Source organism: Falco cherrug, chromosome 2 (genome assembly GCF_023634085.1).
Source record: "Falco cherrug isolate bFalChe1 chromosome 2, bFalChe1.pri, whole genome shotgun sequence".
Taxonomy (NCBI): Eukaryota; Metazoa; Chordata; class Aves; order Falconiformes; family Falconidae; genus Falco; species Falco cherrug.
In genome coordinates, this window is record NC_073698.1 from 93,557,288 (window position 1) to 93,570,009 (window position 12,722).

The window sequence follows — 12,722 nt, forward strand, 5'->3', positions numbered from 1 at the left end:
TCTCAGATACATTTATCCCATCAAAAAATCACCTCACCCTTCCTTCCTACTGGAGATATCATTCTTCCTGAAATTCTGTGTATCAGACAGTCTGGAGGGAACACAGCCTGAATAAATCAGAAGAGATACTCAGAAGTCCTGATGTTAAGAAATTTCATTAGAAACTTTACCTAGACTTTCTTGCTCTTATATTGAGAGATTGTTACCCATTTAATTCTCATTGACTGTGCTTTGTATTATAACAATGCATGGAAACACTTCTGAGGAAATAGCTGGAGGAGGTGTGTCATTTTTTTGCAAATATGCCATCTCAGTGAGGATAGGAAAAGACTGTAACTGTTTTCTAGGAGACTACTGAGTCTTGGTGGCTTTTCAGAATAAGTCTGAAAAATGTCTGTCAGGTGTGGATACAGCTGTTTTTCCCCAGGCAGGAGAAAGAGCTAACTAATCTTACAAGGTCTCTTTCCTTCAAAACAGGTTGTGTCTTCTCTGTCAGAAACCAGATATTTGGGTAAAATACGTTTTTCCTGGGCACACAGACGTTTTTCTGTGCTGCAAGATCCGCTGCTATACCACATCACTATGACTTTACCCCCAACAACTGCCAGTACTACCTGTTTCAGCGAAAACTGCTGCATATCTCAACAGGAATGATTACACTATACGCTGGCTATTGGAAAAGTTTTTCTGAACCACAGACACTTACTGATTCTGAGTACAGACACTGACTTACACTTACTGATTCTGAGTACACATGCTGACTTGCAGCATAAAACATGAGCTTGGGCTATGGGTACTCGCTGGCCATGAAGTGCCTGCTGCTGAGTGTTTTTTGCAGGAGCAGCTTAAGTAGGTTCTGATGTGCAATATAAGCACAAAAGACTTCCTTTTATCATTCTTAGTCTGTTGGGCCACTTTTCAGTTTTATTATCAATCTATTATGAGACATCCAGTGTGGACTAAGAAATGCCAGTGACGAGGACCTCAGGCTAATCAGATGTTGGCTAATCATGTCACTGAAAACTAGTCAGATCTCAGGCTAATCAGATGTTGGTTTCAGGCCATCATTCATTACTCAGTGTCTGTCTATCATTGCTTGTGATCCAAAGCAAAACAAAATTAAATGGGCTTTGTATGAGCCCTCTTTTTGTCTATAAAATAAGCAGTCTGCGTTCTTTCTACGAGTAGATGCATTCCCATCCCATGTCTCCAAACATCTTTGTGATCCTATTTTTTCCTTCCCACTCTATCTTTTCTCACACGACTAAGATCATCTTCATAAGCCTGTCTTTCCTGCTCAGCTTTCTACTAGATTCACGCATTTCTTCTCTGTCACTAAGAAAATGACTTTGTCTCCTCCTTGAGAAATCTAACTCTTCAACAGTAGGCATCTTAGTGAGGGTCAGCCTGTTTCCTTGCTGGATGTGCTATTTCCCTTGCTCACCAGGCTGCTGTGGGGCCCCCTCTCCAAACCTGCACATCCCAACCATCTCTAGGCCCAGGGAGAGCATTAGTCAGCTGTCACCCCCATGGCACATGTCCTGCTCACAGACTCCTCAGCTGGTGCATCCTGGTGGGAGTGGGGCTGTACTGGCCACTGTGTTCATGCAGAGCTGGAGCAAGTAATTTTGCTGTGCCAGGTGCTGTCTGGGCCATCTCCAGGCACGGCACCTCTATTTGCTGGCTGGCTAGCTACGTGTAACTGGTTTTCTCTGTGTCTGATCACAGCAGGAGACACACCGCTGTTGTTCATAGTCTGCACTAATTTATAAAGACAGTTGTGGCCATGCTCTTCTTGCTCCTCTCTTGTTTCTGTCTCAGCAACCTGGCCCCAAACCTGGCTCCGCAGGTTTCCTTGTAGCTTGAAAGCACTTTTGCCCAGAGTCTTATCTGCAAGCGGTCTGGCTAATGGGCCACCTCCTCAGGGACATACAACAGTATATATATAGATACAGTATAACTAAATCAACACATTTTGAAAGGGTTTCATGGTAAGTAGGAAAAGAAAAGTTACATTCTAGTTTGACCCCTAAAAGACCTCTTTTGATCTCCTGATCAGCCTGTTGGGTCCAAGGTGACCTCTGTCTCCTCTGCTTTTGGCATCTAACAATGCCCCATCCTCTCTAGGACTCAGCTTTTCACAGCAGTTGTGCTAGTCTGATTTGCTGTCTGTTCGGCTGAATATTCAGTTCACAGAGTAAAATTAAAAAGGAGGGAAAATGCTAAGCTGCTGAAACTTGTGGTCGTACTGTAGGAGATGAAATTCCCCACATCTGCCTCGAGGTGCTGACATCCCACCCTCCCAGGCAGGCTGCAGGCTCTGAGGGAGACTGTCCACCCACCCACCTGTGTGCCCCTCTCCTTGTGATGGGACATGCCTGTGCCACTCTGGACAGTGGGACCGGGGGCTGATCTCCTCCTGCCTGTCTGCCCCCAGGGAGCTCGAGCCTGGTCAACATCCACCTCACGGTGTTTAGACTTTTTTGCCTCCCATGCTAGAAATCAGTGCTGTGCTGCCCTTTGCAAAGGGGTCAATGTCACCTCCATGCCACTCTCTGGCCTCCACTCGCTGTCTGCTCTGCAGGGCAGGAGGTGCAGGGCACGACCAGCACTTTTCTGTCCCAAACCCGACCTCTGCCTCCTGCAGTGCAACTCTGCTACTGGTGTGAAACAACCCTCCAGTCCTTGTTGGATCGAAAAACACTGGTGGTGTGTCCCAGCAGGGCATTAAGGCAAATCTGATAATAAGGAAAACGAAGCACATTCAGCGACTTAACTGAAAAATCTGGCTGACCTATATGCTGAGCCGACAGTTCATGATGCCTTTGTGTATTTTTTTCAGAAATTAACTTTTTCCACACGCCATTTGCTCCTCACTGTGATTTTTTTTAATGTTCTACGAGAGATGTACAATATGTTAATGTCAAATACAGATTATTCCACTCAGTTCTTCTAATTTGATTTCTATTCCTTGAAAACTCCTTTATCCTTAAATTTTATACTATTTGTAGAAATCCATGATGCACACTGCAAGCAAATGGAAAACAACATCAGGTTTGGAATTGAAAAATCTTCAATAAAACATATCAGAAATTGTGGGAAAAAGCATAATTTGCATGTTCAGTTGAGAACAGCATCTGGAAGGGGGAAGAGAGATGAATCAGCAAAGCATGCCATTCTAGCATTTTGTTTAACAAGTCAGCCAAAGCAACACATTAGTCAGCACTGCAACTAATACATATACTTACTAGTAATGGATGAAGTTTCACATGGATGAAAGATTTTGAACTTATTTTTCAGTTAATTGAACTTATATATCCAGAACTGTAATTCACAGCAATTAGAACAAAAATACTCTAAATGCCAAACCCCATCAATATAGCATTTTTTTTTTTGTTAAGCACCTAGTCTGTGGTATTATCTTCTACAAGTTTGGGTTACGAGAATCACAAGCTAACTTGGATCACTTTTATTCAAGTGCAAAACTGAGGTCTGAGGAATACAATTATGTTCCAGCTTTGTGAAAAAATAAAGTGGCTTTTGTGTTTATGGTAATGAGGCATGTAATGCTTTTAGCTACAGGATGTACCAAACTGTGGTGACTACAAACAGGGGAAAAAATGAGACTCCCTAACCAGTCTTTGTGGGGAAGGGAGAGTTTGGGTTTAAACCTGTATTTTCTTTAAACAACGTGATGGACTAATACACAGGACGTTCTAGTTTTGGCCTTTCCCCTGGACAGAGATTCAGTGGAAAAAATCTGATGACAGTGAGAAAATAAATATTCCACCCTTTAATAGCTTTTCAGGCTTGAAGGCTGAGGCTATTTCATCTGATCTCTGTAAGCAAGCCATAGGGCCTCACACCATAAGTGCATTCACCAAGACCGTGCTTTGGGCTAGAGCATGTTTTACAAAATGTGGAGGTCAGGCAAGCTTCCCCACCCAGCTGGCCTCCCTGGGGGCTGCTCCACTGCTGTTAGTGCCCCAGCTCCAGGGAGGGGGTGGGATGAGGGTTGTTGTCTCCTTTGCGTACGTCTGTTCTTGCCCAGCACCAGGAGCTGCTGCCACCACCACTGCCAGCGAGACTGTGCACTGTGCTGGAGGGTGTTGTCTGGCCAAAGCCTGCTGAGTTAGTGCCTGTGATTCTGGTAACCCAGTCTTGTAGAAAATAAGGTGAAAAATAAGGTCAGTAAGGACAAAAAATGCTATATTGACTATGTGCTGGGCTTTTTGGTGTTTGTTAGGTGAGTTGGTAGGCACCAGCAGTACAGCCAGCAGCAGTTGGAGGAGTATCAAGGATTACAGAGCCCTGGAGACAGTGGTAAGGGGTGATGGAGCACAGGTAGCTTTTTCATCAATCCTTCAGTCCAAGCGAAGGGGTTTGAAAGGGCCAGTCAAATGCAGTGAATCCACAGGTGGTTACAGGATGGGTGGCACAGCCAGGTGTTTGGCTACTTAGACCATGAGACTCACTTTGAGAAACCTGGTCTACTGATAGGTCCATCTGTCAGAGAAGAGGAAAAGCACCTTCAGCCATAGGCTTGCCAAGCTGGTGAAGAAGGCTGTAAATTAAAGTTTCCAGGGAAGGGGAACCTCAGTCCATCCCAATCCTAGCAGCTGGATGCCAATGCCAGCAATAGATGCCCAGAGCGTGGAGAAGGATCACAGGTCAGCAGGAGAGCACTGGAGGAGCAGCACAAAGGAATCCCAGGCACTCCAGCCAGTAAGTGATCTTCATCAGGGGTCCAGCTTAAATACCTCTGTGTAAACGCAGATAGCATGGGGAATAAACAAGAGGAGATAGACAGATGCGCACACCTGTAGGGCTATGATCTTATTGGCATCACAGAGATGTGGTGGGATAGTTCCTATGATGGGAATGTTGGAATGGAAGGATACAGGCTCTGGAGGAAGGACAGGCAGGGGAGATGAGTATGGGGTATCACACTCTATGTCAATGACCAGCTGGAGCGCATGGAGCTCCACCTGGGGATGGATGAGGAGCCAACTGAGAATTTATGTGTTGGGATTAAAGGGACGGCAAGGACAGGTGACATTACAGTGGAGGTATGTTACAGGCTACACTCCACACACACACACCACACCCAAAAGACTGAGCAGATGAGGACCTTTGTAGACAGACAGGAGCAGCCTCATATTCACAAGCTCTGGTCCTCAAGGGGGACTTCAGCCACCCTGATATCTGTTGGAGGGACAACACAGCAAGGCATAAGCAATCCAGGAGGTTCCTGGAATGCATTGATGATAACTTCCTTCTCCAAATGACAGAGGATCCAATGAGGAGAGGTGCCACGCTGGACCTTGTTCTCACCAACAAGGAGGGGCTGGTGGGGAATGTGAAGCTTGAGGGAAGCCTTGACTGCAGTGATGATGAAATGGTGGAGTTCAAGATCCTTAGGGTAGTGAGGAGGGTGTACAGCAAGCTTACTACCCTGGACTTCAAAATAGGAGACTTTAGCCTCTTCAGGGATCTGGCTGGTAGAGTACCATGGTACAAATCCCTGGAGGGAAGAGAGGCCTAAGAAAGCTGGTTAGTATTTATGGATCATCTCCTCCAAGCTCAGGAGTGATACATCCCAGCAAAGAGGAAGACAGGCAAAAATGCCACGAGGCCTGCATGGATGGACAAGAAGGTCCTGGACAAACACAAACACAAAAAGGAAGACTACAGAAGGTTGAAGCAAGAACAGGTAGCCTGGGAGGAATATAGAGAAATTGTCCAATGATCCAGGGATCAGGTTAGGAAAGCTAAAGCCCTGATAGTGTTAAATCTGTGCCAGGTATGTCAAGGGCAAAAAGAGAAGTTTCTATAGATGTGTTGGTGGTAAAAGGTAGACTAGGGAAAATGTGGGCCTTCTCCAGAAGAAAATGGGAGACTTTGTTACCAGGGACATGGAAAAAGATGAGCTACTCAATGACTTTACTGCTTCAGTTTTCACCAGCAAGTGCTCCAGCCACACTGCCCCAGTCGCAGGAGCCAAAGGCAGTGATTGGGAGAATGAAGAACCGCCCACTGTAGGATAAGATTAAGTTCAAGACCGTCTAAGGAACCAAAGGTGCGCAGGTCCATGGGATCTGATGAGATGCATCTGTGGGTCCTGAGAGAACTGGCAGATGAAGTGGCTAAGTCACAATCTATCATATTTGAGAAGTTGTGGCAATCTGGTGAAGTTCCCACTGACTGGAAAAGGGAAAATGTAACCCCATTTTTAAAAAGAGAGAAAAGGACTACCTGGGGAACTAGAGGCCAGTCAGTCTCACCTCTGTGCCCAGCAGGATCATGGAACAGATCCTCCTGGAAACCATGCTAAAGCACATGGAAAATAAGGAGGTGATTGGTGAAAGCCAACATGGTTTCACTAAGGGCAAATCACGCCTGAAAAATCTGGTGACCTTCTATGACAGGGTTACAGCATTGGTAGATAAAAATAAGAGCAACTGATGTAATTTGCTTGGACTTGTGCAAACCATTTGACATTGTCCTGCACAACATCCTTGTCTCTAAACTGGAGAGATGTGAATTTGGTGGATGGACCACTTGGTGGATAAGGAATCAGCTGGAGCGTCATACTCAAAGAGTTGCACTCAATGGTTGAAGTCCAAATGGAGACCAGTGATGAGTGGAGTTCCTCAGGGGGTGGTACTGGGACTGACGCTCTATAATGTCTTTGTCAATGACACGGACACCGCAATTGAGTGCACCCTCAGCAATTTCGCCAATCACGCCAAGCTATGTGTTACAGTTGACATGCTGGAGGGAAGGGATGCCATCCAGAGGGACCTTAATGGGCCTGAGACAGGGGCCCATGCAGACCTCATGAAGTTCAACAAGACCAAGTACAAGGTTCTGCACGTGGGTCAGGGTAATCCCAACCACAAATACAGGCTGGGTGCAGAATAGATTGAGAGAAGCCCTGAGGAGAAAGACTCGGGGGTGTTGGTGGATGAGAAACTCAGCATGACCTGGCAATGTGTGCTTGCAGGCCAGAAAGCCAACTGTATCCTGGGCTGCATCAAAAGAAGCGTGGCCAACCGGTCAAGGGAGGTGATTCTCCCCTCTACTCCCCTCTTGTGAGACCCCACCTGGAGTGCTGCGTTCAGCTCTGGTGACCCCAACATTATAAGGACATGGACCTGTGAAAGCAAGTTCAGAGAAGGGCCATGAAGATGATCAGAGGGCTGAAGCAGGTGCTCTTATGAAGACAGGCTAAGAGAGTTGGGCGTGTTCAGCCTGAAGAAAAGAAGGCTCCAGGGACACCTTCTAGCAGCCTTCCAGTACATAAAAGGGACCTACAAGAAAGTTGGAAAGGGACTTTTTACAAGGGCTTGTAGTGATAGGACAGGGGGAATCATTTTAGACTGAAAGAGGGTAGATTTAGCTTAGATATAAAGGAAGAAATTCTTTACTCTGAGGGTGGTGAGGCACTGGAACAGGTTGCCCAGAGAACCTGTGGAAGCCCCCTCCCTGGAAGTGTTCAAGGCCAGGCTGGATGGGGCTTTGAGCAACCTGGTCCAGTGGAAGGTGTCCCTGCCCGTAGCAGGGGGGCTGGAACTAGATGATCTTTAAGGTCGCTTCCATTCCATGATTCTATACTCCATGCATTTTGCAGCATCCTGCCATGTTTTTAGCTGTATGTTACCTCGCACTTGCTAGCAGTAAGTTTTTATGCTGGATGGTTCATTTTCTGCCAGGTCTACCTGCTGGCTATAGAGGTTAACATGCCATAACAGTGTAGAAATTAGACAGGATGGGAAGGGAGGGAGATTTAGAGATTTCCAGAGAAAACTTGTTCTAAGATTTATTTTCTGTCCTAGGAGCATTTGTGAGTAAAATGTGCTTCTTTCCTCTAGGAAGAGAAGAATTAAAGACTCAACAGGCCTTGTGACTTACTCATTGCATGATACCCATGTCACGCTCCACCAACTTCACAAACATTATTCCAAGTTTGGTTTTTTTTTTTCCTAGGGTAGTGAGGAACATGCTTTGTGCTTTGTATTTGGAGAGAGGAGATGTATGAACTTACTGAATCCTGGAGAAAGTTGCTGACTAAATACCTATTTTACTCTAGTCAAAATGAACAAATGGTTATAGGTAGTGAATATGTTCCTATGTTTCTTCAAAGGCTGGTGCAGCAGTCCCCATGAGGGTGATACAGTTTATTAACAGTGGAAACAAGGCATTTTTTTCACATTCTATGCAGTAACAAAGAAAAAAAAATATACTGATCAATTATGGCAACTGGGAGAGAAGTATTAAATGAAGAATATTAATAGTAGTGTGACATGGGCTGAAGACAGGGCACATGATGTGTGTGTCACACACACAGAGACACAGAACAGGCAGTGACTAAAAAGTTCACAGTTTTACTGAGTTTTCAAATATTAAATCAGGGTATACCTATCCCCAAATATGTTTAAAAGAATATGCACACTTTTCAGATGGACCTTCATGAATTGCTACCTGCTTAAAGATCATCATCAAACTGTGTAAACACTACTATTCCCTTTTCACACTACCTTCATCACAATGTAAGCTGAAATATTTTTAAGGACACCGGCCCAGAGGCACAGCCTTGGCTTAGTATTTGTATCTCATCCTGCAGAGAGGTGCTTGCTTTTATCAGTTTCAGAAGGTGAGTTCCATCTGCCTGTAGCCTGAGATGTATAGAAAGATACTTTGGTTGTGTCCTGGGAGTTTTGTGCCTTTTATCACTGAGAACCTGTCAAAGAACACTCATCCACAAATATCCCAGAATGGCTCCTAATTAATGAGTGAGATAATTCTGGTTTGCTATTTGTGCTTTCAGAGTCACTACAAATTTACAGCAAGGCATATATATGAAACGTGGCACCCTGAATAACTATGGTGACTGAGGAACAGATTTTTTTGGGTCAAGGTTTTCCAAGTCTTCAATGAAAACTTTCATCTAAAACTACGCCAACAAGTAATGCCAGTTTGTTTCCACAAGCACGTTCCCACAGGCTGTTGGTATAGAAAGGGCAAGAAATTTCACCCTGAGCCTGACACTGCTTCTTTGCTAACAGTGCTTTCCAGTTCTGCCCCCAAAACACTCCCTTCCCACCCGCTGTGGTCAGCCACGGTAGCAACGCACCACAGCTGCTCTGCCTGGTGTCCGGGGAAGATGGAAGCTCATTTGAAATTTATTAAAGTCTTAGATGAAATGACTCGTTCTGTGCAGAAAATTTCCCTGTCTGCTACCCATCCACTGTAAATGGATGAGAAATACCTAAGCTTTTCATGCTTGCAGAAGCTTCGGAAGAAATATATTTTGCCGCTGATCATGAAAACACTTGTTAAGAATTTTGTTTTTTTTTCTTTTTTTCTTTTTTTTCTTTTTTTGCATGTGTCTCAGGCATAGCAACTAAAACTGTTTATCCTTGAGACATTTTAACAGATAATTGTCTTTGATAGTATAAATCTCTAGCAAACTTTGTGATCAGAAGAAATGGTAAGCTGATTGAGGGGTTTGCTCCAGATCTTCAGAACCTGCCCCAATGCTGTCATGAGGAAAGGTGATGAGAAAATAATATCTTGGTGCAACCCTCTCACCTTTTCAAGATAGAGAGTGATTTAGAGAACTCTTGTTTTGTGGTCTGCAGCTGCAGGCACCTTCCAGGTCTGCTCTGAAGAGGATGAGTGCATGGAGAACTGGCCACTCCAAGCAGACTGAGGGAATACACAAGCTGGGAGGATGGCAGGAGCATGTGGGTCTGTGCCCCACCACGTCCATGCACCCCTGACAGGCCAAGATCTGAGTGCAGACCTTTCCCTCCCCACCAGCCAAAGGGCAGTTGGGATCCTGGGGGGGCTCTGTTGTTCCTGGTCTGGAATGTGGGGATGATCCTGGGACCTCATGCGGAGTGACCTACACACCAGGTTACGTGTAGCCTTGGGAGAGGTTGTCGGGAGCCTTCCATGCACCTGGGATGTCCTCACAGCTGGAGTAAGGGGAGGGCCAGGTGGTCCTGCCACACACTGTGGTCTTTATGCTTCAGCTTCAGGTAAGCCTTGCGCGCTGTCCGTCAGTTTCCAGAGGTCGTTTCCCTTCTGCCACAACATCAGGTACTCAGACCAGTGGCCAGGCTGGATGGGTGGTAACTAGGGGACTTGTCACTGTGCTCAGATCATAATCCCTTAGGAAGGGAAACTCTTATTTCTACAATATCAACATTGTGAGCCAGCATCCATTAGCTATTTCAGAGGATTTCCAGCCTCATGCAAAACAGAAACCAAAGCAGTGCTTCAGGACGGCAAAGGAAACATCTACCCAAGCACACTACCACTGTAGATGGCTGCAATAAGCAGTCCCAGCTTTGCATTTTCAAGACAGAAAATACAAATAGATCCTGATCTGAGCAGCTAATCTGTCTGATACCAGGTGTGTGGATTTCTTAGGACTAAAGATGATGTTGGGAACAGTTCAGATCCTATAGATTTGACTTAGGCTATTCCACAAGCCCTCTTCTCCACAGCACCACATGCTGTCTTCCATGAAGGGGGAGGGAGAAAAGTATGTTGTTTAGGAGAGTCTAGTAATTTCACCCATCTTAGTAATTTGCTAATATTCTTTGCCAAAAGAAAATGAAAACACCTGCTATGCTGGTGGGATGCTGGAGGGAACAGAACCAGATGCAAGGTCCAAGGACATTGTCTCTCTCTGCTTTTATTGCTCAAGCAGTTGAGCTGACAGGGTAGCTTTCTTCAGGCCATTTTTGAAAGCCGACAGACTCTCCCATTCAGGACAAGTGTTCAAGGGATCACAGCCTAATTTTTGTGCAAGTCCACAAATCGTATTTTGTAATAGCAACAAGGTGTTTGTAACTTTCTCCCTGGGGAAGTCCTGAGAGGCCACGGTGGTGAGAAGAGCTGTAGCATGCTGGCTGTTCCTGTTGCAGACAGCTGTGAGAAGATATGTCACGTGAGGGAAATTTCTAGAGATAAGCGCCAACAAGGTCTGGAAAGCAGCCCATGAGCATGGGCGGAGAAGCTTATTGTAACGCAATGTGCTAGATAAGCAGTGAACATCTAACCCCAGTGAAACTGGGAAAGAGAAACACCAGTGCTGAGGAGCCCCTTAATTAGATACCTCTGTCACATGAGTCTTTTATCACCCTCCCATCTGCCCTTCTGATACTCCTCAGCTGTTACTGCTGTTGTCCTCTGGTACTGATGGGCACTGGGAGGAGTGAGGAATTAGGGGAGACATGGAAAGTTGCTTGATGTGGTAAGACCCACCACATGCTATTGGGTTTGGGAAGGTGACACAATTGCTGGCAGACTGTAAACTGGGGACTACACCCTGAATGGGATCTGCCACCATAAACACTGCTTAGCACGGCCAGCTTGGCTGACCTCAATGGTGCTGAGCTTCCTTGTGACACCTTTGGGTTTTCTCCATGCTGGTCTGTTCACTGGGACTGGTGGAAAACTATCATAACCTTTTTTTTTTTTTTAAATGGAATTTGTTTTTCTGGGGAAAAAAATAACATCTTGGTGGAAGTTATTTTGCTTTCTTCACAAGTGGCTATTTTGCACAAGAGTTTGGGAACCAAAAAAATTTGCCAACAAACCAAAGAATTCCCACTGTTTTTCAGAACTAATAACGAGGAGTTAGAAAAGAGAAAGAGAGAGAAATTTAAATCTACTTTATTTCTGGACTTGAGTTTCACTTAAATTTGATATTGGACAAGACTCCCTTACAGTTAGCCAAATTCTAGGAGGCTGTGGTAAAGAAAGCCCAACCAAGTACTAGGTTGAGGTTTTTGCTGCTGTTATACCTGCCATCTGCTTACTGCTGTGTACTTGTCACATGAGATCATTTCACTACACTGGTAACCTGGAAGTGTTGACAAACTATAATTACAACTCATAAATAGGACAAAAAAATCCCAAGAAAGCCCTGGAACCACAATGATTTAAAAAAAAAAAGAAAAAAAACCCAAACAAAAAACCAAACCCAAACCACAAACAACTTTCAAGGTTCAGATTCTTTTTGCATGGACTGTAGTATGCAATTTTTAAAGCCAGTTCAGAAAGCAGTGTCAAGATTTATTTTGCAGCATATGAATATCTTATGCAGGTGTTCACTGAGAGACATTTGGCACCAGATGGTGAAAAATGGTGTTGCTGCTCTTCTCTCTGTGAGGAGGATGCCCCTAGTCTCCTCTTTGCCACAAAGAAAATACAAGAAACTTGTGTCCAAGCTCTCATGCTGTTTGTCCTGCTCCCTGGGAAATCTTGGTGCTTCTGTACATCTGCAAGGAGCTAAAGCACAGATCCAGGTGTTACTGACACCCAGATGTGTTTGTCACTTCCTTCAGGCTTTGTTGGCTTTGATTTAGAGACTCTTTTTCAAGTAAAACTGCCAGTCTGCATAAGGGAACAGCCGTTACTTGCAGAAGTCTGTCTGGTCCCCAACCAGGCTGACAGGATATTTGCAAAGGGAAGTTTCTGTAAGGGTGAGAGGAAGGGGAAATGAAAACTGTGCACGCTCAGAGCAACTGTAAGAGAAGGAAAGCCTCTGGAGAAGAGATTTGATTTGAGGAAAGGAAATTAGGGAGATGATAACTGGACAATATTACAGATTTCTCTAGGGGAGAAATTCTTCGCTCTGTCTCTGCTCAAAGATTTCACAGCAGCTTTCCAAAGAAAACCCAGGTGGCTCTGGAGATTATGCC